Source organism: Cynocephalus volans, chromosome 5 (assembly GCF_027409185.1).
Source record: "Cynocephalus volans isolate mCynVol1 chromosome 5, mCynVol1.pri, whole genome shotgun sequence".
Taxonomy (NCBI): Eukaryota; Metazoa; Chordata; class Mammalia; order Dermoptera; family Cynocephalidae; genus Cynocephalus; species Cynocephalus volans.
This window is the reverse complement of record NC_084464.1, coordinates 42,770,866-42,797,034: the sequence shown is the minus strand read 5'-3', so window position 1 is coordinate 42,797,034 and position 26,169 is coordinate 42,770,866. Positions and strand designations below refer to the sequence as shown.

General features: G+C 42.4%; 1 pseudogene; it reads right to left on the bottom strand.

Annotated features, from left to right (window-relative positions):
* LOC134378990 (hypoxanthine-guanine phosphoribosyltransferase-like) overlaps positions 1–24,622 on the bottom strand; it is a 30,044-nt pseudogene extending 5,422 nt beyond the window's left edge.
* Between the last annotated feature and the right edge of the window lie 1,547 nt (positions 24,623–26,169).

Genomic DNA, 26,169 nt, shown 5'->3' with positions numbered 1-26,169 from the left:
AACAACCAGCCCTCTTTTTTTCTTTCTATGCTTCAGTTTGGATATATTCTATTGACTTGTCTTTGAATTTCCTAATTCTTCTTCTTTTTTTTTTTTTTGCTGCATCTAGTTTTCTAGTAAGACTGTCCAACCGATTTTTACTTCAGATATTGTGTTTTTCAGTTCTAGAATGTACCTTTGATTATTTTTTGTTTGTTGGGGCTCCTCTGGTTACCGGTTTATCATGTCAAACCTGCCACAACAAAAACTGATGGGTTCTTATCCCACAATAGAGTCCCTCTTCTTGGACCAATCTTAATCCTTAACCTGTGCCAAGAATCAGCAACTGCCTCCAGGGAGAAAAATGGCCAGTTATCATCAGCTCACCTAAGGAGAGCTCTTCTTCCCTCCCTAGAATTTTCGTTCATTTAGTCCATTTTGCCTCTGCAACTCTCCAATGTCTTTGAAGATATTACATACTTTTTGCTATCAATTCAGATTTTCTACTTGAGTTTTTTTCTTTTTCTTTTTTTTGGTGGCTGGCCAGTATGGGGATCCAAACCTTGGGCCTTGATGTTGTCAGCACCACGTCCTACCAACCGAGCTAAATGGCCAGCCCCTCAATTCAGATTTTCTGTAACAATTGCAATAGCCACAACCAACTATATCTTACCTAGAAGTAGAAGTCCCTGTTGTCGGGAAACTTGAAAGCGTATTGCTAAGTGAAAGTCAATCTGAAAAGGCTACATACTGTGTGATTCCAAATATATGACATCTGAAAAAGGCAAAACTATGGAGACAGTAAAAAGATCAGTGGTTGCCATGGGTTAAGGGGGAAAGAGGGAGGGATGATATATGTCATTGTTATGTATTTGTTATAAGTAAGTATATATTTGTTTCATACACACACACACACACACACACACACACACACACACACACACACACACACACACACACACAACATGATTCAAATCCGTGAAGTATTCATTACAGTCAAGGGCATATCCTACAACAAAGTTGTCTGGAATTTCAAATCCAACAAAGTCTGGCTTATATACAACACTTCGAGGGGTCCTTTTCACTAGCTAGCTTGCGACCTTGACCATCTTTGGATTATTACTGCTTGACCAAGGAAAGCAAGGTTTGCATTGTTTCGCCAGTGTCAATTATATCTTCAACAGTCAAGACATTCTTTCCAGTTAAAGTTCATCTCCACAAATTCCTCTTATGTCCCCTTTCGACTGGTCATTACAGTAGCTCTTCAGTCTGGTAAAATCTACAGTCGTAGGAATGGATCAATCACTATTTCTGTTCAGTGCTTTGACATCATCCTGCAGGTCAGAAGAATTTATAGCCCCTCTCGAGCACACAGAGGGCTACAATGTGATGGCCTCCCAACTCCTTCAGCACATCTCCAGCAAGCTGGTTGGTCCTGTCCACAATTAGTCAATGAGGAATGAACACCTTTTCCAAATCCTCAGCATAGTGATTAGGCATAGAGAATAAATCTAGGTTATACCCTGGTTCATCATCACTTACCACGATGCTGGGGCTGCAGGTCGCCCTTACGAAGGAGCTGGCCGTGGGTGGAAGGCAGAATAAGGAGCTGGTGTGGTGCGGAGAAGACCAGAGTTTTGCTCCGAGCTGAGGGGAAGCAGGCCCTAGAATCTCATTGATTAAAACAAAACTTCTAAAGAAGTTGTATTACCCCAGTATTTAAGTACTCCCTTTTCACTATTTCTATCAAAGTGAATGTATCAGTCACGGTACAGCAAGAAACAGATGACACCCTCACACAGGGTAACTGAGTACAATTTAATGAGGATGCTATTTCCGAGGATGTGGGCAGGTTTCCCATTATTCACATCTTGCATTAGTGTATACTTTTGTTACAATATTGAAGCATTACTATTGACTAAAGCCCAAGCTCAGTCATGAGCTTGGAAACATCTGGAGTGACATAGCCAATAAAATGATCAAAGGTTCTAGTCCTGTTGGCCATCTGTTAAGTAGAGGGTTTTTTTTTTTTTTAAATTTTTTATTGGATCAAAATTGATTATACATATTTTGGGGGTTCAACGTTGAGATATGTTGATCAAATCAATATTACTAACATATATATTGTTACAGATTGTAATTATTCTTTATGCCCCTTGTCCAATCTCTCCCCCTCCCCCACTCTAATTACTCTAGATTTCTTCTCTCCCTCTGAAAGAGTAATGGTTGCTCTGTTGATTTGTTGCCTAGATGATCTGTCCAATGCTGAGATGTGTGTTCAGGTCCCCCAATATTATCGTAGAGCAGATGCTTCTTCTGTCACTCTGGAATGGGCTTTGTGGAGAGAGACATCCTCTTCTTAAGTGGAGCTTTTTGCATGTACCTTCTAAGAATTTATCTGTTTTGTGTTTTAGAAATGTCAGTTGCTGCATTCCTGAACTCTTTATTTGCCCTGTGGGCCTATAGACTATCAGTTAGTTAGTTCCCTTTGAGTAGATTGTTGTTTAACTTGTGAATGAAAAAGAAAATCTCTTAAACCACACCATGTTGAATGAAAATATTGGAATCGTTTCTGAAAGACACATTTAAAAAGAAAATATATTAGTTTTTTCATTGGCATTTTAACTTTTATATATTCAGGAAAGGACAGAAGTGATTGAATATTGTAAATTATACCACTATGTGTTTAGAAAAGTGAGAAGCAGTCACTTTCCTCACCAATGACAGCATCCAAGAGGTTATGTCCTGTCAAATAAATACTGTCCTGGAAAAAAACAATAAATAAGAGTCTAAAAAGAAGTTAGTACTTTCTTTGCTACAAGATACATGTGTTACAGTTAAAGCTGAAGATATCTTACATTGGAATCATATGGGTTACTGATCATATGAAAATAAATGAAAAACACTATGAATGAGAAGTATAAGAAATTATAGAAATGAAGGCATATGATAAACTACTGGCAAGAAAACACAAGCACCAATTTCAAAGGAAAAACTTAGATTACGTAACAAATTATATCATATTTGGTAGGAGCTCAGTGAATAATTGTTGAGTTAAGATTTAAATTTTTTAGTGCTTTAAAAATTAATAAATGTTTAATTGTGTAAATATATACATAACATAAAATTTACCGTTTTAACCATTTTTAGGTGTACAGGTCAGTGGCATTAAATGCATTCACATTATTGTGCAACCATCACCACCATCTAGCTCCAGAATTTGCTTCATCTTGAAAAACTGAAACTCTATACCCATTAAACAATAACTCCCCACCCCCTTTCCTCCAGCACCTGGCAACCACCATTCTGCTTTCTGTCTATATGAATTTGACCACTTTAAGTACCTCATGTGAATAGAATCATACAGTATTTGTTCTTTTGTGACTAGCTTTTCTCATTTAGCATGTCTTAAAGGTTTATATTGTAGCATGTGTCAATATTTAATTCATTTTTAAGGCTGAATAATATTCCATTGTTGGTATATACCACATTTTGTTTATCCATTTCATCCATCGTTGGACAATTGGGTTGCTGCCACCTTTTGGTTATTGTGAATAAAGCTGCTATGAACACAGGTGTACAAATATGCATTTGTGTCCCTCTTTCAGTATATTTTTTGAGTATATACCCAGAAGTAGAATTGCAGGATCATACAGTAATTCTATTTTTAATTTTTTGAGGAACTGCCATACTGTTTTCCATAGCAGTTGAACCATTTTAAATTCTCACCAGAAATACACAAGAGTTCCACTTTCTCCATCTTTGCCAATATTATTTTTTATAGTAGCTGTCCTAAAAAAAAGAAAAAGAAAAAGAAAAAGAAACAGAAAATAAATAAATAAGGGGCTGGCTGGTTAGCTCAGTTGGTTAGAGCACTGCCTTGTAAGACCAAGGTCACAGATCCCAGCAGCCAAAAAATAAAAATAAGATATTAGCCATCCTAATGGGTGTGAAATGGTATCTCAGGTGGTTTTTTATTTTTTAAGAAGATGACCAGTAAGGGGATCTTAACCCTTGACTTGGTGTTGTCAGCACCACACTTTCCCAACTGAGCCACGGGCCCAGCCCTTCAGGTGGTTTTGATTTGCATTTACCTAAACATTAATGATGTTGAGCACATCTTTTCATGTGCTTATTGGACATTTGTATTTATTTATTCCTTGGAGAAATGCCTGTTCAATTTCTTTCTTATTTTTGAATTGGGTTCTTTGCTTTTTTGTTGTTAAATTTTAGGAGTCCTCTATATTCTGGGTGTTTATCCCATATCAGATATGTGATTTGCAAATATTTTTTCCCATTCTGTGGGTTGCCTTTTTACTATGTTGGTAGTATCCCTGGATGCACGAGTTTTTAGTTTTTATGAAGTCCAATTTGTCTATTTTTTTCTTTTGTTGCCTATGCATTTGGTGTCATATCCAAGCAATCATTGCTAAATCCAATGTTGTGAAGCTTTCCCCTGTGTTTTCTTTTAAGAGTTTTGTAGTTCTAGCTCCTACCTTTAAGTCTTTGATCCATTTTAAGTTAATTTTTGTATATGGTGTTAGATAAGGGTCCAACTTCATTCTTTTACATGTGGATATTCAGTTTTCCCAGCATCATTTGTTTGAAAGACGGTCCTTTCCCCATTGACTGGTTTGAGCAGACTTGCGCAAAATCATTTGACCATGTATGTGAGAGTTTACTTCTGGACTCATTTATTTCTGGGCTCATTTGCTATAGAGAAAAGACATTAGTCTGTATGTCTCTCTTCATGGCAGCACTCCTGTACTGATTACTGTAGCTTTGTAATAAGTTTTGAAATCAGGAAATGTGAGTCCTCCATCTCTGTTCTTTTTCAAGGTTGTTTTGGCATTTGGGGTCCTTTTACATATGAATTTTAGGAAGGATTTTTTTCTATTTCTGCAAAAAATGTTATTGGGATTTTGACAGGGATTGTGTTGAATCTGCAGATCACTTTAGGTAATACTGGCATTCTTAACAATATGAGTCTTCCAACCCATGAACCCAAAATGTCTTTCTATTTATTTTGTGTCTTCTTTAATTGCTTTCAGCGGTGTTTTGTAGTTTCATTGAATAAGTCTTTCTTCTTCTTGGTTAAGTTAATTCCTAAGTATTTTACTCTTTTTGATGCTATTGTATATGGAATTGTTTTCTTAATTTCCTTTTTGGATTGTTAATTGTTAGTGTATGCTACTGATTTTTGCATGTCGATTTTGTATTCAACTTTACTGAATTAATTTATTAGCTCTAACATGTTTTTGTGTGGAATTTTTAGGGGTTTCTACATATAAAACCACATCATCTGCAAATAGAGAAAATTTCACTTTCTCGTTTCCAGTTTGGATGACTTTTATTTCTTTCTCTTGCCTAATTGCTCTGGCTAAAAATTTCAATACTATGTTGAATAGAAGTGGGGAAAGCAGTCCTCCTTATCTTTTTCCAGATCTTAGGAGTAAATCTTTCAGTCTTCCACCATTGATTATGATGTTAGCTATGGGTTTTTCATACATGGCCTTTATTATGTTGAAGAAGTTTCCTTCTATTTGTAGTGTTTTAAGTGTTTTTATTCCTCTAATCATGAAAGGATATTGAATTTTGTCACATGCTTTTTTCTGTATGAATTGAGATAATCATGTGCTTTTCCTCCCCTTCAACCTCTTAATGTGGTGTATTACGTTAAATGATTTTTGTACATTGAACCATTCTGGCATTCCAGGAATAAATATCACTTGGTCATGGTGTACAAATCTTTTAGTAGGCTGCTAAATTCAGTTTGCTAGTGTTTTGTTGTGGATTTTCATTTGCTAGTATTTTGTTGTGGATCTCAGTGTTGATAAGAGATATTGATCTGTATTTTTCTTGCAGTGTCTTTGTCTGGCTTTACTATCAGGGTAATGCTGGCCTTATCGAATGAGTTAGGAAGTGTTCCCTCCTGTTCAACTTTTGGGAAGAGTTTGAGAAGGATAGGTGTTAATTATTTTGTCAGTGTTCCAGTAAAATCATCTGGCTCTGGGCTTTTCTTTGTTGGGAGGCTTTTGATTGTTGATTCAATATCCTTACCAGTTCTAGGTCTATTCAGATTTTCTACTTCTTTGTGGTTTAGTCTTGGTAGGTTGTGAGTTTCTAGGAATTTGCCCATTTCATGTAGGTTATCCAACTTGCTGGCACACAGTTGTTCCTGGTACTCTCTCGTAATCCTTGTTACATCTGTGGAATTGGTGGTAATGTTTCCACTTTCATTTCTGACTTTACTTCTTTAAATCTTGTCTCTTTTTTCCTTAGTCAGTCTAGCTAAAGACTTATCACTTTTGGCAGCTGGTCAGTGTGGGGATCTGAACCTGTGACCCTGGTGTTATAAGGCTGCGCTCTAACCAACTGAGCTGACTGGCCAGCCCCTTAAAGGCTTATAACTTTTGTTGATCTTTTTAAAAAGTCAACTTTTGAGATGATTTCACAGGTGTGTATATGTCAAAACATATGGTATTGTATACTTTAAACATGTTGTTTATGTTGTATGTCAATTAATTCATTAAACTGTTTTTAAAAATAAAAAAAAGGTCAACTTTTGGTATTGTTGATTTTTCTTTTTGTTTTTCTATTTTCTATTTTATTTATCTCCCATCTAATATTTATTATTTGTTTCCTCCTGCTTGCTTTGAGTTTAGGTTGCTCTTCTTTTTCTAATTCCTCAAGGTATAAAGTTAGGTTATTGATCTGAGATCTTTTTTAATGTAAGCATTTGCAGCTATAAAATTCACTCTTGCTATTACTTTTGCTGCATCACATCGGTTTTCGCATGCTGTGTTTTCATTTTCACTTATCTCTAAGTATTTTCTTTTTTTTTTTAATTGTAAAAAGTTTTTTTGAATTATGAAAGTCAGACATGCACATGGCTTTAAAAATTATTTATTTATTTATTTATCTATTAATTATTATTATTATTTTTTACATTCTAAGATGCTGTTGTGGAGGAGTGGGAGGGTGAGGGTGAGGGGGATAGGGAGACAGAGGTGGGGTAAGGGGGCGGCGCTGGCCCACAGGCGGCTTCTTCAGCCTCTTTGCTGGCCTGGCTGCAGAGGGCAGCAGGGCACAGCTGAGGCTGGCTGGGGAGCCCTGTCCGCTCTGGCTCAAGAGCCTGAGGGTTTGTGGTCACTGGGCTGGATGTGGAGGGGGGGGCATGGCTCTCTCTTTTCTAATTTCCCTTGTGATTTCTTTTTTGAACCACTGGTTTTTTAAAGAATGTGTTTTTAATTTCCACATATTTGTGAGTTTTTCAGTTTTCCTTCTGTTGTTGATTTCTGGTTTCATTTCACTGTGATGAGAAAATATTCTTTGCATAATTTGAATCTTTTAAAATTTATTAGGAATTGTTTTGTGGCCTAACGGATGGTATATCCTGGAGAATGTTCCATGTGATGTTGAGAAAGATAGGTATTCTGCTATTGTTGTAGAGTGTCCTGTGTTTGTCAAGTTCAATTAGTTTATAATGTCCTCTATTTTCTTATGTCTCTTAGGTTGTGCTATCCATTCTTGAAAGTGGCATATTGGAGACTCCAACTATGATTGCAGAACTGTCTATTTCTCCCTTCAGTTCCTTTTTTTTTGGTGGCTGCCCGGTACAGGGATTTGAACCTTGACCTTGGTGATTCTAACCAGCTGAGCTAACCAGCCATCCCTTCTCCCTTTAGTTCTTGTTCATATGTATTTTATTTATTTTTTATTATTTTATTATTATTATCCTTTTTATATGCTAAGATGTTGCAGAGCAATTGGGGTGGGGAAGAGAAGAAGGGGGAGAAAGAGAGAGAGTGGGAAGACGAGGAACGGGGGGTGTGGCGGAGGCCTGTGGCACACCCCCCCATTCTGGCAAAGGAGCCCAGGATGCTTCCGGCAGTGGCCTGGTGGTCGTTGCTGGGCTGGATGTGGACACTTAGGGGATATGGCTGAGGCCCTCAGTCCCCCCCTCCCCAGCTTGGGAGCCTGGGGTGCTTCCACTGGGGGCTCAGTCATCGCTGGCTGGACGTGGACATTGGGAGGGCCTGGCTGAGGCCCTCGCCCCTCTCTCTACCCTGGCTTGGGAGCCTGTAGGACTTCTGGTCCTTCTAGGTTTTATAGGTGTTCTTTGATGGTATTAGACCTTTACTGGTTAATATCAAAATTTTGTCTTTGATCTGTGGGTTTTTTTTTTTTTTTCAGTTCTGTGTTGCTTTATTAGCTACCCCCACCACTTAAACTTTGCACTGGAACTAATTTGTTGTACTTTGGTTACTTCTAAAATGGGAAACCTTCCTGTGGGGATCAGCATTTGGGCCCTGTGGTTGAGGTAAATTGCTGCTTTGCTGCTGATTCCCTGGGGAAAGCTTTTTGTGCAGCTCAGGTTTTAATTGTCAACCTTGTAAGCACTTCTGGGTCTTGTGAGGTCTGGTACACCTGGGTTGTGTGGAAACTCTGGTCTGGGCCTGAGTTTTTTCAGCAAACTGTACCTCCTGCAGATCTGTACTCCTGACCAGTCTCCACTGAGTGGTCTTGTGCTGATTGAAGGTCAGATCACCTGTCCATGCTGTGCCCCAGTGTTCCCCCAGTGGGCCCATCTCCCTGACCTCTAGCACTCTAAACACTTCCCATAGGATGGGCCATGTGCTGGTCCCTTGCAATGACTCACCGGTCTCTGAGTGGCTCCCTTTTTCAGTTGTCTGTGGCCTCTTACTCCTATGTGGGTCCACATAGTGGTCTTGCTGGCCCGGGGGTCCCCAAGGCCCTCTTCTTCCCTGCAGCCTTCAAGCAACTTCATATGAAGGGCACAGCTGCGGCTTTTGCCAGCTCTTGCTCCTCACCAGGGCCATCCTTGAAATGGCTGGGGTCAAAACGGTCAGAGCCGTCCTTTCTCTCATCACAGCTTCTCCTCCTTCATGAACACTGTAGGTCTCTCCTCCTCTTACCCTGGGATCTAGCAGCCCCAGCTTGGCAGCTGTTGCTTTTTATTTTGTTTTTGTTTTTGTGACCGGTTAGGGGATCGCAACCCTTGGTGTGGTGTGCGCACCGGCCATCCCTACATAGGGTCCGAACCCGTGGCCTCCGCGCTCCCAGCGCTCCTAGCGCCACACTCTCCCGAGTGAGCCACAGGGTCAGCCCAGCTGTTGCTTTTTAATAGTTGTAAATTGGTTGTGGGAGAGAGCAACCATGCTGGAGACCATCTATTCCACCATCTTGACTGGAAGTCTCTCTTATTCATATATTTTGAAGCTCTGATGTTTCATATGTGTTTATAATTGTTATATCTTCTAGGTGAGTTGGTCCTTTTATAAATATATACTGTTTTTTTGTGTCTTGTAGCAGTTTTTGATTTGAAGTCTGTTTTGTCTGATATTAACATAGTCACTCCAATGCTTTTGGCTATTATTTCCACAGAATATATTTTTCCATTCTTTCACTTTCAACTTGTTTGTGTCTTTTAATCTAAAGTGGGTCTCTTGTAGTAGAGCTGGGTTTTAAAATCCTAGTAAAGCTGAACCCAGCCTGAACCAGGCACACTGCCACCACTGCCCCAGGGCCCGACAGGGTCCTGAGGCATGTGCCAGCGGAAGTCAAACCCAGTTACGACAAGGTAGAGAGCACACCAAAAACACCATTTCCACATGGGTAGCCCACCATAGCCACTGCAATTGCTGTGTCTGCTGCAAAAGTGGCTAGTCTCTACAGCAGTCATCACAGCTACCATGCAGGTGGCATACCAGACATTAGGCTGCATTGGCACGAAGAGAGTCATCAGCAGAGACAAAAAAAAAAAAAAAAAAAAAAAAGAAGAGGTCCTCTCTCTCCATAAAGCACACTGCAGAGTAATAGAAGGAGCATCTGCTATACAATAATAGTGGGGGAACTGAACCCACCTCTCAGTACTAGACAGATCATCTGGGTAACAAATCAACAGAGAAAAAATCTTTCAGAAGGAGAGAACAAATCTATGGTTATTAGAGAAGGGAGGGGGAGAGATTGGATAAGGGGCATAAAGAATAAGTATGGTTTGCAATATGCTAATAAAAAATTTAAATATAAAGATTTTATAGTCTAAACATAAACAAACAAATAGGACTGGCCTGTGGCTCACTCGGGAGAGTGTGGTGCTGATAACACCAAGGCCATGGGTTTGGATCCCTATATATGGATGGCCGGTTCACTCACTGGGTGAGCGTGGTGCTGACAACACCAAGTCGAGGGTTAAGATCCCCTTACCGTTCATCTTTAAAAAACAAACAAACAAAAACAAATAAATAAAATCCTAGTAAGAGACAAAGACAGGGTGAAGATGTTTTAAGTAATTATTTCACCATCCCACTATGCCACTCCACTTATTTGTGAGTATAAAAAGTAAACAAAATCTGGACACCCCCACAGCAAACTATCAAGGAAATAGTTGAGAGATATCACTGATTAGTAACTCCTTGATTCAACCAAACCCAAATGCTTACAGTGTACCATATAAAGGTCTGGTTTCAGACCATTTCTCTGTAAATTGACATGTGTCATTCTTTCTCCACTCCCTTACCCCTGCCCCCAGCACCCAAACCCTCTTCCTATGTTAGGGGAATGCCACATTTAAATAGTCTTGGCAGGAGTCAGAGATGACCTCCTTTCATAAGAGGAAAACTTGCTTTCCCAAATATTCTTGCAGCTGGACGTGGCATAAGGATTAGGCTCCACCTGTGAGATGGCCACATACTGGACTCTGACTAAGGATGCGGTCACATAGAACAGCTGGGATTGTGCAGAATGGATTTTATTTTATTTTTTAATTTTTATTTATTTTTATTATTTTTATTTTTTATTTTTTTATTTTTTTATTTTTTCCCAATCCCCGAGATTATTATTTTTTTTTTTAAATTTTATTTTGTCGATATACATTGTAGCTGCTTATTGCTCCCCATCACCAAAACCTCCCTCCTGTCTCCCTCCCCCCCTCCCCCCCAACAATGTCCTTTCTGTTTGCTTGTCGTATCAACTTCAAATAATTGTGGTTGTTATATCTTCTTCCCCCCCACCCCCCGGTTTGTGTGTGTGTGTGTGTGTGTGTGTGTGTGAATTTATATATTAATTTTTAGCTCCCACCAATAAGTGAGAACATGTGGTATTTCTCTTTCTGTGCCTGACTTGTTTCACTTAATATAATTCTCTCAAGGTCCATCCATGTTGTTGCAAATGGCAGTATTTCATTAGTTTTTATAGCTGAGTAGTATTTCATTGTGTAGATGTACCACATTTTCCGTATCCACTCATCTGATGATGGGCATTTGGGCTGGTTCCAACTCTTGGCTATTGTAAAGAGTGCTGTGATGAACATTGGGGAACAGGTATACCTTCGACTTGATGATTTCCATTCCTCTGGGTATATTCCCAACAGTGGGATGGCTGGGTCGTATGGTAGATCTATTTGCAATTGTTTAAGGAACCTCCATACCATTTTCCATAGAGGCTGCACCATTTTGCAGTCCCACCAACAGTGTATGAGAGTTCCTTTTTCTCCGCAGCCTCGCCAGCATTTATCGTTCATAGTCTTTTGGATTTTAGCCATCCTAACTGGGGTTAGATGGTATCTCAATGTGGTTTTGATTTGCATTTCCAGGATGCTGAGTGATGTTGAGCATTTTTTCATATGTCTGTTGGCCATTTGTATATCTTCCTTAGAGAAATGCCTACTTAGCTCTTTTGCCCATTTTGTAATTGGGTTGCTTGTTTTCTTCTTGTAAAGTTGTTTGAGTTCCTTATATATTCTGGATATTAATCCTTTGTCAGATGTATATTTTGCAAATATTTTCTCCCACTCTGTTGGTTGTCTTTTAACTCTTTTAATTGTTTCTTTTGCTGTGCAGAAGCTTTTTAGTTTGATATAATCCCATTTGTTTATTTTTCCTTTGGTTGCCCGTGCTTTTGGGGTCGTATTCATGAAGTCTGTGCCCAGTCCTATTTCCTGAAGTGTTTCTCCTATGTTTTCTTTAAGAAGTTTTATTGTCTCAGGGTGTATATTTAAATCCTTAATCCATTTTGAGTTGATTTAGTATACGGTGAGAGGTATGGATCTAGTTTCATTCTCCTGCATATCGATATCCAGTTATCCCAGCACCACTTGCTGAAGAGGCAGTCCCTTCCCCAGTGAATAGGCTTGGTGCCTTTGTCAAAGATCAGATGGCAGTAAGTGTGTGGGTTGATTTCTGGATTCTCTATTCTATTCCATTGGTCAGTGTGTCTGTTTTTATGCCAGTACCATACTGTTTTGGTTATTATAGCTTTGTAGTATAGCTCAAAGTCAGGTAGTGTTATGCTTCCAGCTTTATTTTTTTTGCTGAGCATTGCTTTGGCTATTTGTGGTCTTTTATTGTTCCATATAAATGTCTGAATAGTTTTTTCCATTTCTGAGAAAAATGTCTTTGGAATTTTGATGGGGATTGCATTGAATTTGTATATCACTTTGGGTAGTATGGACATTTTCACTATGTTGATTCTTCCAATCCAAGAGCATGGAATATCTTTCCATCTTCTTGTATCCTCTCTAATTTCTCTCAGCAGTGGTTTGTAGTTCTCATTATAGAGATTTTTCACCTCCTTGGTTAACTCAATTCCTAAGTATTTTATTTTTTTGGTGGCTATTGTAAATGGGCAGGCTTTCTTGATTTCTCCTTCTGCATGTTCACTATTGGAGAAAAGAAATGCTACTGATTTTTGTGTGTTGATTTTGTATCCTGCTACTGTGCTGAAATCATTTATCAATTCCAAGAGTTTTTTTGTAGAGGTTTTAGGCTGTTCGATATATAGGATCATGTCATCTGCAAACAGGGACAGTTTGACTTCATCTTTTCCAATCTGGATGCCCTTTATTTCCTTCTCTTCTCTGATTACTCTGGCTAGTACTTCCAACACTATGTTGAATAGGAGTGGTGAGAGTGGGCATCCTTGTCTAGTTCCTGTTCTTAAAGGAAAAGCTTTCAGCTTTTGCCCATTCAGGATGATATTGGCAGTGGGTTTGGCATATATGGCTTTAATTATGTTGAGATACTTTCCCTCTATACCTAACTTATAGAGGGTCTTTGTCATGAATGAGTGCTGAACTTTATCAAATGCTTTTTCAGCATCTATAGAGATGATCATATGGTCCTTGTGTTTGAGTTTATTAATATGGTGTATCACATTTATTGATTTGCGTATGTTGAACCAACCTTGCATCCCTGGGATGAATCCCACTTGATCGTGATGAATAATTTTTCGTATGTGTTGCTGTATTCTGTTTGCTAGTATTTTAGTGAGGATTTTTGCATCTATATTCATCAAGGATATTGGCCTGTAGTTTTCTTTTTTGGTTATATCTTTACCTGGTTTTGGTATCAGGGTGATGTTTGCTTCATAGAATGAGTTTGGGAGATTTGTGTCCGTTTCAATCTTTTGGAATAGTTTGTAAAGAATCGGTGTCAATTCCTCTTTGAATGTTTGGTAAAATTCTGCTGTGAATCCATCTGGTCCTGGGCTTTTCTTTGTTGGGAGCCTTCTGATAACAGCTTCAATCTCCTTTATTGTTATTGGTCTGTTCAAATTTTCGACGTCTTCACGGTTCAGTTTTGGGAGCTTGTGTGTGTCCAGAAATTTATCCATTTCCTCCAGATTTTCAAATTTGTTGGCGTATAGTTGTTTATAGTAGTCTCGAATGATTCCTTGTATTTCAGATGAATCAGTTGTAATATCGCCTTTTTCATTTCTAATTTTTGTTATTTGAGTCTTCTCTCTTCTTTTTTTTGTTAGCCATGCTAATGGTTTGTCTATTTTATTTATCTTTTCAAAAAACCAACTTTTTGATTCGTTGATCTTTTGAATTGTTTTTTGGTTTTCAATTTCATTCAGTTCTGCTCTGATCTTAATGATTTCTTTCCGTCTGCTAACTTTAGGTTTGGATTGTTCTTGTTTTTCTAGTTCTTTAAGGTGAAGTGTTAGGTTGTTCACTTGCCATCTTTCTATTCTTCTGAAGTGAGCATTTAATGCAATAAATTTTCCCCTCAATACTGCTTTTGCAGTATCCCACAGGTTTTGGTATGATGTATCATTGTTTTCATTAGTTTCAATAAACTTTTTGATTTCCTGCTTGATTTCTTCTTGTACCCATATGTCATTAAGTAGAATGCTGTTTAATTTCCATGTGTTTGTATAGTTTCCAGAGTTTTGTTTGTTATTAATTTCTAGTTTTAATCCATTGTGGTCTGAGAAGATACATGGGATAATTCCAATTTTTTTGAATTTATTGAGACTTGATTTGTGACCTAATATGTGATCTATCCTGGAGAATGATCCATGTGCTGATGAGAAGAATGAATATTCTGAGGTTGTTGGGTGGAATGTTCTGTAGATATCTGCCAATTCCAATTGGTCCAGAGTCTTGTTTAGATCTTGTGTTTCTCTACTGATTCTTTGCCTAGATGATCTGTCTAATATTGACAGTGGGGTGTTCAGGTCCCCTGCTATTATGGTATTAGTGTCTATTTCCTTCTTTAGGTCTAATAGAGTTTGTTTTATAAATCTGGCTGCTCCAACATTGGGTGCGTACATATTTATGATTGTTATGTCTTCTTGATGGATCAGTCCTTTTATCATTAAGTAGTGTCCCTCATTGTCTCTTTTTATGGTTTTTAGTTTAAAGTCTATTTTGTCAGATATAAGAATAGCTACTCCAGCTTGTTTTTCTTTTCTGTTTGCATGGTAAATCTTTTTCCATCCTTTCACTCTTAGTCTGTGTGAATCTTTATGGGTGAGGTGGGTCTCTTGTAGGCAGCATATAGTTGGGTCCTGCTTTTTGATCCAGTCAGCCAGTCTTGTCTTTTCATTGGGGAATTTAAGCCTTTAACATTGAGTTGTTATTGAAAGGTGTTGATTTATTCCTAGCATTTTATTGGTTGTTTGGTTGTCTTAGGTGTCTTTTGTTCCTTGCTTTCTGATTTACTGTTTGGTTTCTTTGTTTGTTGGTTCCTTAGGTTGTAGATAGTGTTTTTGTTAGCTTGTTTTCTCTTCATGAATGCCATTTTTATTGTACTAGCGGGTTTAGATTTTTCTTAGGTTTTTATGGCAGTGGTAGTTATTTTTCAGGAACCAAACCCAGTACTCCCTTGAGGATGTCTTGTAAGGGTGGTCGTGTGGTAGTGAGCTCCCGCAGTTTTTGTTTGTCTGAGAAATATACTATTTGCCCCTCATTTCGGAAGGATAGCCTTGCAGGGTAGAGTATTCTTGGCTGGCAATCTTTGTCTTTTAGTATTTTGAAAATATCATCCCATTCCTTTCTAGCTTTTAGGGTTTGTGATGAAAAGTCTGATGTTAACCTGATTGGGGCTCCCTTATAGGTGATTTGACGCTTCTCTCTTGCAGCTTTTAAGATTCTCTCTTTGTCTCTGAGTTTTGCCAATTTGACTATGACATGTCTTGGAGAAGGCCTTTTTGGGTTGAATACGTTTGGGGATCGTTGAGCTTCCTGGATCTGAAGATCTGTGATTTTTCCTATTCCTGGGAAGTTTTCTGCCACTATTTTGTTGAATATGTTTTCAATGGAATCTCCATTTTCCTCCCCTTCTGGAATACCCATGACTCGGATATTTGAGCGCTTGAGGTTGTCTGATATCTCTCTCAGATTTTCTTCCATGTCCTTGATTCTTTTTTCTTTCTTTTTGTCTGCTTGTGTTATTTCAAACAGCCCATCTTCAAGTTCAGAGGTTCTCTCTTCAACTTCGACAAGCCTGCTGGTTAAACTCTCCGTTGTGTTTTTTATTTCGCTGAATAACTTCTTCAGTTCAGCAAGTTCTGCTACATTTTTTTTCAGGACATTGATTTCCTTGTATATTTCCTCTTTCAGATCCTGTATACTTTTCCTCATTTCATCATGATGTCTAGCTGAGTTTTCTTGTATCTCATTCAGTTTCCTTAGAATTATCACTCGAAATTCCTTGTCAGTTATTTCAAGGGCTTCTTGTTCTATAGGATCTAGAGTATGAGATTTATTAACTTTTGGTGGTGTACTTTCTTGATTTTTTGTATTTCTGGTGTCTTTTTTTTGGTGTTTATTCATTGTGGCAGGGGGTTTCACAGTCCACCGGTTTGAGACTAATGACTAACTAGGATGTTGCTGTGGTTGCCAATTTGGTATGGCTCCCGCCGTGACTGCTCAGTTGGCCTCTAGTGTCTTGTGTGTGTGGTTGCCTCGGGTCTTGGGCTTCTCCGGGGATCCACCTTTCTGGTCAGCTTGTACTCTGCTGGGCTGGTGGATCACGTACCACAGGGTGTGTGATCTCTGTTGAGCTTTCACTTTCTGTACAGGACTTCTCCCCGTTCCGTGTGCTCTGGCCCAGGCTGTTAGATCGTGCAGTGGCGACCCCACCGGGTGTGTGGTTTCTGTCGAGTCTCCGCCTCCCTGGCCGCACGTCTCCCCCCTCTGTGCACACTGTGCTGGGCTGGGGTGTGTCTTCTGCACCCCTCATCTATCAGCTGGGCCTTCAAGACCCTGCTCAGCACCGCCTCGCCCAGGAAGTCTACTAGGTTTCTGCTAGGCACAGACGACCGGTCTCTCTGGGTGCCTTTGTAGCACTGTGTAGATCTTTCTCGGGTCTTGTTCACCTTTGTATCCCCCCGGTATAAACCGAGTCTAGTGCCCGCCTGCAGCCTGGTCTCCGGCAGGTTCAAGCGGACCTGGGAACTCTCCTACCACACTATTCCCAACCAGAAATTCGTTAGGCTTTTTTCCAAACTGGTGGCCGCAGAGATGGTATCTGCCTCCCAGTAACAGGAAGTTTACCGGGGCCAGAGTCCAGGGTGTGGTGGAGTGACAGTCGGCCCGCCCGTACTTCCTTGCCCTCCCAACACTGGTCGGGACGCCCCACGCCCCCAGCCCCGCCAGAGAACCGCGGAGGGAGTGGGAGAGGAGGCCGGCCGCAGGGTCCGGAAAGCCCCGCGCCAGGCCAAGCAAATGGGCTCAGTGATGGCCGAGCAGGGTGGAGCTGCCCGCACCTGGGAAAATGGAGGCAGCACTGGGCGGTGAGTGGCCTGGTGGTGCAGGCGGGAGCCGCGTGGGCATCCATCCCCCGAACAGAGCTGTGCCAGGGATCACTCACAGTGCTGTGCAAGGTCGGGTGTTCGCTCTCTGTCTCTGGTTTGTCGCCTTCCGTGTTCTTGGCACTGCCGCCTCGGGCTGTTCAGTTGCGGTGCGGCTCGGGCACTCCCAGGAATCTTCTTTAATGCCGGCCTGAAGCCTCGAATCCTGAATAGGGCAGCTGGCCCCCTTCAGCGCGGCCCCAGCCTCCGGGATCCTGTCTGCATCCACAGCAGCCCTGGCGCCGTGTTCCCTGTTTCAAGACTCGCTTTTGCAGCTAAGAATCAGTTCTTTTCCTGCTCCACACTTCAAAGCTGTTGCCTGTAAATGAGGCAGCCTCTCCTGCCGAGGGCAAAGTGGCGTTGAGCCCCCACGACCGGCCAGCAGCTGTAGTCCTCCCTTAAGAGATGGTGAGAGGAAGGTCCACAAGTTTCCCGGCTGCCTGAGGCCCAGTGGCCGCCTTTTCCACCTCAGCTACTCCGCGCCAGCCGCCGCAGCCGCCGCCATCTTGAAACCCGATACCCAGAATGGATTTTAGCAAGTGTATTAGTCAAGGTTACCCAGAGAAACATTGTGTTATAACGAATTGGCTCTTATGATCATGGAGGCTGGCAAATCTGAAATCTGCCTTGTAGGCCAGGAGGCTGGGACCCGGGGGGAGAGCCAATGTTGCAGTTAAGTCTGAAGGCCGGCTGCTGCCAGAATTTCTTCTTGCTAGGGGGAGGTCAATCTTTTGTTCTACTCAGGCCTTCAACTGATTGGATGAGGCCCACCTACATTGTGGAGGGCTTTCCTCAAAGCCCACCAATTTAAATGTAGATCTTATCCAATGACAACCTCACAGAAACATCTGGAATAATGTTTGACCAACTATCTGGGCACCATGGTCCACCCAATTTAACAAGATCTTAAAGATGTCCAGATGAGTCTTGTGCACACCAAAGTCTGGGATCCTTGGTTCTAGACATGGACATGGTGCCAAAACTGACCAGTTTGCTCTGGGTGTGTGGTCTGGTCAGATCATTTATCATTGGAGGGTCAAGAATTTCATTCTTGTTCCTTTTCTCTTCTATAGCTAATCACTCCCTTTGGTGACCTCATTCATTTTCAATGCTTTAAATATCATTTATATGTCATCACTTCCCAAATCTATTTCTCCGGCCCAGACATTTCTCTTAAACTACAAACTCGTACATCTAGTTGCTATCCTAACTGTATTTCTAATAGACGTGTCAGATTCAACATTTTCTATACTGAATGCCTGTGATGTCCCCTCTTCAAATATTCTCCTTTCAGAGACTTCCCCATCTCTGCTGACAGCAATTGCATATTTCTGTTTAGACAGTCTGTAATTTTTAGTGTCCTCCTTGACGATGATCTTTCTCTCATACTCCAAATTTAATCCATTAGGAAATGCTGTGAAATCCGTCTTCAAAATTTATCCAGAATCCAGTCACTTCCACTATTTCCACTGCTCACACTCCAGTCAAATCAACCGTCTCTAGCCTAGAATACTGCATGAATTTCCTACACTTTTCCTTACTGCCTCATTCCCTCCTCACCTCTCAATTCTGTTCTCAGCATAGCAGCCAAAGTAATCCTTTTACAAGAGAAGTCATGGGCTGGATGGTTAGCTCAGTTGGTTAGACGGTGGTGTTATAACGCCAAGGTAAGGGTTTGGATCCCTGTACAGTCCAGCCATCCAAAAAAAAAAAAAAAAAGTCATTCCATGTCCCTCTTCTGCTCAAAACTGTTTCCTCTCACTCAGAGAAAAGTCACAACCCTTCCAACATCCCCAAGGCCCACATGATGTGGCTGTTCCTTTGACCTCATCTCAGTCACTCTCTGCTCCAGCCATCCTGGCCCACTTGCTCTTCCTCGATCACATACAAATTCACTCCTACCCTGGTGCATTTACACTGGAGGTTTCCCCTACTTGGAGAAACTTGTCCCAGACATCCTTGTGGATAATTCCTCATGTCCTTCAAATCTTCCTTCAAAGATCAGTGTATTGAAAATTTTGAAAACATCTTTTCTAGATTCTTCAACATCCCAACAAACAGGCTGTGAACACCCCACCCAGGCAACCATGTGTCCTAGTGTGATAAGACTGGTCTCTGCTCCAAGTTTCTCTTCTTGCCCTCCCCTGACTCTGACCTAGAGACATTCAAATGTACTAGTAAGACCCCCTCATGCCTTTGCTTGTATACTCCACCCTGGCCCCCAATAAAGGCACTTGCCTGTGGGTCCTTGCTCTCTAGGCTCCCCGCCTGCTTGGATGAGGCCATTCCCTGGGAGCTCCCGCCATGCACCCCCCTGTGTGGTGTGCTGTGCCTCTCTCTCTTAGGACCTGTGAGTATAATAAACCCCTAAATTTCATATGCCTCTCCAAGTGTAATTTCTGCAGCCATGTTGTAATGATCCTTAAATGTCCCATGAGAAAAACTTATTCCCCTATTTACAACATGGTCACCTTCTCAGTGAGGCCCACACTGGCCACCCTAGTAAAACAGCCATCTTCCCTCTCCCCATGCACCACACTTTTGATTACTTTCCCTGCTGTATTTTTTACTCTAGTACTTATCACCTTCTAACATAAAAACTTGAATTTTTTATTATTTTTGGTAGGCTGAAAAACGACCTCCAAGGATTCCACATCCTAATCCCCGGAACCTGTGAATATGTTACCTTATATAGCAAAAGGGATTTTGCAGATGTGATCAAGTTAAGGATCTGGAAATGAGGTGGGTGCCCTGGACTAGCCAGGTAAGAACCAATGACATAATCCTAAAGGTCTAAGAGGGAGGCAGGCAGGTCAAAGTTGTAGAGAGAAGAGGTCAGGTTGGAAGCCAAGGTTCAGAGGGGAGGGAAGAGTGTAACCAGCTGGTTTGGAAGATGGAGGAAGGGGCCACAGGCCATGGAATGCAGACAGATTCTAGAAATTGGAAAAGATGAGGAAACAGATTCTTCCCTAGAGCATCCAGAAGGAACACGACCCTGAGGACCCATTTTAGACTTTTGACCTCCAGAACTGCAAGAGAATAAATTTGTGCCACTAAGCCACTAAGTTTAAAAGCGAACAAAGAAAAACAAAAACAAACAAAAAGAAAACAACAACAACAAAAAATAAAAATTAAACATAAATTACCACTAAATTTGTGGTAATTTTTTATAGCAGTGATAGAAACTAATACAAGCTTATAATATATAGTCTTGCCTCTCCCCAGTAGAATATATTTTCCACAAGGCTGGAAATTTTTATCTGTTTTTATTCCACTGATGTTTCCCAGATACAAAAATAATGTGTGCCAAATATCTTGCACTGCTCTCAGATCACAGAGGGAGGGGCTGCAGCTGATTTGCAGGACCATTGCAGGATCCACTGTGGGAACAGTGTCAGTAAACCTGTCCTGGGGACACAGATGGGCATGTCTCTCTCTGAGTCCCTCGGCAGATAGGACTGCTCTCAGACTGCAGCTGAGAGGGGCTGGAGCTGAGGCTCAGGGACATTTCAGGGCCCCCAGTGGGAACCGAGGTTGGTGGGCCTGTCACTGGAGGCACGAGTGGGTGTGACTCACCTGGGTCCCTGGGCAGATGGTGCTGGTGGCAGTACCAAGGCCAAATGGAGCTGTAGCCCAATCAGACAGGGATAGGGGGCCATTTATAGGTCTGAAGCCAGGACCACAGTCAGTGAGCCTGACACCTGGGCACGGGTCTGTCCTCTCAGAATGGACCTCCTAGGTCTTGGCCTTCACTGGAATTTCACAACCTCCTATCAGAGCCCTAAAGTGCCCACAAAGGCACTTTTGTCTGTGGATGGCTGGGAAATTGTTATTGCTGTGGGGAAATACAGGAGGGGACTTCCTATTCTGTCACCTTGCTGATGTCACTCCAGAGTAAACTTAATGTGAGAAGAAGGTGGAACTGAGAGATGCAAGGGAGGGACTGGAGCAGGCACGTTAGGTACCACACCCAGCTTCCCTTTCCCAGGCCAAACCACCCATGCCTCAGCTGCGCCATGGTCCAGAGAATCATCTTCAGCTCCTGGAAGCTGCTCATATTAGTCCGTTTCTTTGGCTTATAACAAAATACCTGGAACCGGGTAATTTATAAAGAAAACAAAATTTATTGCTTACAGTTTCAGAGGCTGGGAAGTTCAAAGTCCAGGGAACATTTCTGGCGAGGGTTGTAGTGTTGGTGACAGTGACCCAGGGGTCTCACATGGCAGAAATGGTGGAGCAGAGAGAGTTCCTCATGCACTCTTCTTTTAAAGCCCTCAGAACCACGCCCCGACCACCATTTTTAATCAATTCACTATGCCGTGACCCTACAGTCTAATCACTTTCTTCAAGGTCCCACCTTTCAATTACTGTAGTAGGATTTCCCACCCTCAACAGTCACAGTGGGGATTTAAGCTTCAGCGAGGTTGGGGAAGGTGGCATCTAAAATACGGCACTGCTGGTCACCACATACACAATTACAAAGAACCAGGCTCCTTGACAGCTGTACAAAGCACACTAAGCCCTGGCCTATCAATTTTGATTCTTTAAATTATAAAAAAAGAGCTCTGCCTGCTGTAACTCTAAATCATACTGCTCCTCTCCTCCTGTCCCCATTTGTCCTCGTCTCCTGCCTCCCTGTCACATTCCTCCTCCCCTCCACCATTGCCCTCTTCTCCCCTTCCCCTCCACCAAGAAAATACAAAGTAAATATTTTATAACATTATGATAGCAAAGGCCTTTCTAACCATAACTCAAATCTGGAAGCAGCAAAGTGAAAGACCTGACCATCTGTACAGTCCTGTGTCACTTAACAACAGAGATACGTTCTGAGAAATGTGTTGTCAGGCAATTTCCTCATTGTGCAAACATCACAGAGTGCACTTACACACACCTAGGTGGTACAGCTACTGCACACCTAGGCTGTACGGTATAGCCTGTGGCTACTAACCTGTACAGCATGTTACTGTACTGAAGCCAGTAGGCAATTGTAAGTGTTTGTGTATTTAAACACGTCTAAACATAGAAAAGGTACATTAAAAATACAGGGTTATGTTCTTATGGGACCACTGTCACAAATGTGGTCTGTCGTTTACCAAAACTTTATGTGGCTCATAACCATAAATGTTTCTAGGCACTCACAGCCACCGTGTCTCAAGTGGGAAAGGGTCAGAAGAGTAAGAAACCTGCAGAGCCTGGGAACAAGCCCAGTGGTCTCCTGAGAGCGGTGAATGGGGGAGATGACTCAGACGGGAGGCTCCCCCATCCAACCTCCTGCTGTGGGGAAGCCATCCTCAGCACACCAGCCCCACACACTTTGCACGAGATGCTTACATCCCTACCCTGGACTAGCTCTATGGGAACCGCCAACTCTGGAGAGAGAACTGGCCCCACTGGGGACTTGGGGGAGGGCTGAGTGGGTGGGCCATGGGAGGTCATTACCAGTGCTCTCCCCACCTAACTCCACAGGATTTGTCTCTTCTTCACTTAGGTCTTATCTCTGTCTGTGAAGTTCCCACTGGTCTCCCATTTCTGGTTGGTGTAGTCAATGAATAAGATGCTGTGTTTTGCAGAGGGTCCATGTCCAAGTAGTTGTCACTGTTATAGCCGCACCCACCGTGCCCGTGGTCTTTTGTTCTCCCGGAGTTAATGGAGAGACTCCTGGACCTGGCTCAGAAACAGCCGAGTAGAAATACTGCAGAGAATGTAATCTTGAGGCAGGAACCAGGGGATTCAGAGTAAGCTACAGTGTTTATTGAGGACAAGCTCCCAGTGTGTGTGTGTGTGTGTGACAGGAGTGACAGGGCAAACAGCATAAGACAATGGGAACACAGCTGCCGAGCAACCCACCAGCACGAGGGAATTCAAATTCCACCCAGTATGCACTGAGAGAATTCAGAGAAGCAAAAAAGAAATGTTGGTGAAAGACCTCAGTAAGAAAAGTTTCCATGAAGAAGATGCTCTTGAACAGGGCTTGGGATGGGAGGGAACTTGAGCAGTGGAGATTTAGAAATAGTCTCATGACATGCACTGAGGTAGGTTGTCTGAGATAGAACCCTCCTCCTGGTCCCCTGCTATGATGTTGAAGCATCTCAACCCCTGATGGTTCCCTCCCTATCCCTCCTTCTGTCCCCTTCCCCCAGATCACCCTAGTGTCACTGTGGAAAACATACCAGCCTCAGAGTTGAGAAGCTCCAACCATGTCACCCCTTCTGTTTCTGGGGGGAGCTACTTCCCTCCATGGCTTCAGCTTCTTTATCTCTAGAACAAAGACATTAGACTACATGGCCCTGGACATCCCAGCTCTAACATTCTATAATTCTAAGGCTTCCAAAGTCACCCGTTGGCTCCATGTGATGAGGTGGAGGAAGAGGCCCTGGATAGGAGGGACAGCCTGCAGCTCTCCTTGTCCTAGCCCTGTGGTCTTGTTTCTGTTCCTCAAACATGTCTTTTCTACCCCAGAACTTTCGATCCCTCATTGTTGCCTTGTCTGGGATACTCTACCCCACCTACCGGCCACCTTTGTTCTTGCCCCCTTCAAGTCTCTGCTGAAATGTGACTTCCTCAGGGAGGATTCACCTCACTCTCCAACCTCCACCCCAGGCAAAATTGGTTTCTCCTGCTTGTGCTAGTCCAAGGAGCTTCATGTGATTATGTGTTGACCATCTGCCTGCCAGTAAATTCCACAAAAACAGCAAGTTTTCCCTCTTGAGGATCACTGTATCCTTAGTGCCTATAACAGTACCGCATTAATCAGGGTGCTCCAGAGAAACAGGACCAAAAGGATGAAGGAAGGAATTGTCTCATGCAACTGTGGGGGCTGGCAAATCCAAAATCCGCAGGGCAGGCGGGCCAGCAGCAAACAGCTTGAGTCTGAAGGCAGCGTGAAGGCAGAATTCCCTCTTTCTCAGGGACCAGTCTGTTTTTCTCAAGGCCTTCAACTGATTGGATAAGGTCCGCCACAATATGTATGGCAGTCTGCTTTACTCAAAACCCACTGATTTAAATGTCTCATCCAAAAACACCCTCACTGGAGGAAAATGAAGGAGAACACCTGTTAAAGATGGAGACACTCTTGCTCTCCAGGATTTATTTATTTATTTATTTTGTCTTTTTCATGACTGGTACTCAGCCAGTGAGTGCACCGGCCATTCCTATATAGGATCCGAACTCGTGGCAGGAGCGTCACCGCGCTCCCAGCACCGCACTCTCCCGGATGCCCCACGGGCTCGGCCCATCTCCAGGATTTAGACTGTCAGCAGAAATGCAAAAAGACTGGGTCAGCAAAAATTCGCAAAGCTTAACCACAAACCACAGACGTGGTATTGAGATACCTAGGAGACAGGGGAGGGATGGGAGGGGCTTACTGCTGGCTAAAACATATATAAGACATGCCTGTACCCAATAAAGTTGCTTAGTGCGTGTACTAAGCCCCAGAACTTTGTGTCTGGTTTCTGGTTGATCACCTCCCCAGGCGGCAGCACCTAGCTCAACGCATGCTTTGAGCAACTCACCTTCCTGCACTCTCTTGGCAGGGCTGCATGCGGCCCTGCTCCCTGGGGGACTCGTGGCAGAGGCTATGTGTAGTCCTGCCTCCTGAGACCCCCCAGGACCAAGAGAAACATGCACCTCACAGAAATTTTCAGAATAGTGTGTGACTGAATATCTGATTATCATGGCCTAGCCAAGTTGACACATGAAATTAACCACACAAGTACCTAATACCTAGCACAAATTCATAATTTTACATATATGTATATATTTTTATACATTGGGAGTATGTATATAAACAAAACAAAGTGTTTTTCCTATACTTTTACTCAGCAACAATCAACACAGTTCAACACAGAAGTCTTCTATGACCAAATGTGTGTGGGTTTTCCCCAATACACCAAACAATTCTGCAGTGGACAACAGCTGGGTGTCCTCCAGTTCAATTACAACACTGTCTACCTGGCAATAGTTTCAGATCCTACAGGTTGAGGGCTCTGTCCCCAAAACTGCTCCCCCGTCCATTTTTCAGGTGCCAATCACAAGTTCAAGGCTGTTTTACCTGTGTTTCTGACTCACCAGGTATAAATTGGGGTTCCCATGACCCCTTCCTTGGGCTGGATTAATTTTCTGGAGCAGCTCACAGAAAAAAGGGAAGCTCTTACTTACACTTGCTGGTTTAATATAACAGATATTGCAAAGGATATGGAAGAAGAGATGCACAAGGTGAGGTATGGGGGGGAGGGGCACGGAGCTTCCATGCCCTCCGCAGGTGCACCAGCCTACAGGAACCTGCATGGGTTCAGCTATCCAGAAGCTCCCTGAACCCAGGGCTCCTGGGTTTTTATGGAAGTTTCACTACGTAGGCATGACTCAAGCATGGGCAACTATGTAGAAATGTGACTGGACAAAAAGGGTGTGATCTAACACAGACTAGGTGGGGAAACCCAGCAAGGCCTGTTTGTTCAGCTCCTTTTTTTTTTTTTTTTTTTTTTGGTGGCTGGTGGGTATGGGTATCTGAACCCTTGACCTTGGTATTATCAGCACCATGTTCTCCAAAGTGAGCTAACTGGTCAGTCTCGTTCAGATTCTTTCTTGGCTCTCTGTGCAGCATTCTTCCTCCCGGTGCTGGAATGAGCAGGACTGAAGCTGTGTTGGGACCTAAAACCACATGGGCTGTAGGCAAATTTAAAAAAGACAGTTTTTTTTTTTTCTCGGTATGCATTTTTCTGTGTTCCCTCTTTTCCCATGCTTATTTGATATTTTGAACCTTGGTTACGGGGTAAGATGACATTATTTGTAAAGTTGTTTTCCAGCCAGCCTGAAGCTGCAGACTTGCGTGTACTACTGAGATAAGGACGGGAGCAGAAACCAGATGGAGTCTTGGTGGGACTTTGCGCCTGAGACCTTGCGTGAGGCCCTCACTGCTCACGTGCCCCTCCTCCTGCTTTTCATTTTCCATGTTCCATTCCCTCAACTCCGTCTTTAAAAACCCCTCAGTAAGTCTGAGCCTTTGAGATGGCTTTAGCCAGGCCACTCTCTTTAATATTTATTGGAGAGATGGGCTAGCCCAACACCTCTCCTCAGGTCACTGGTATT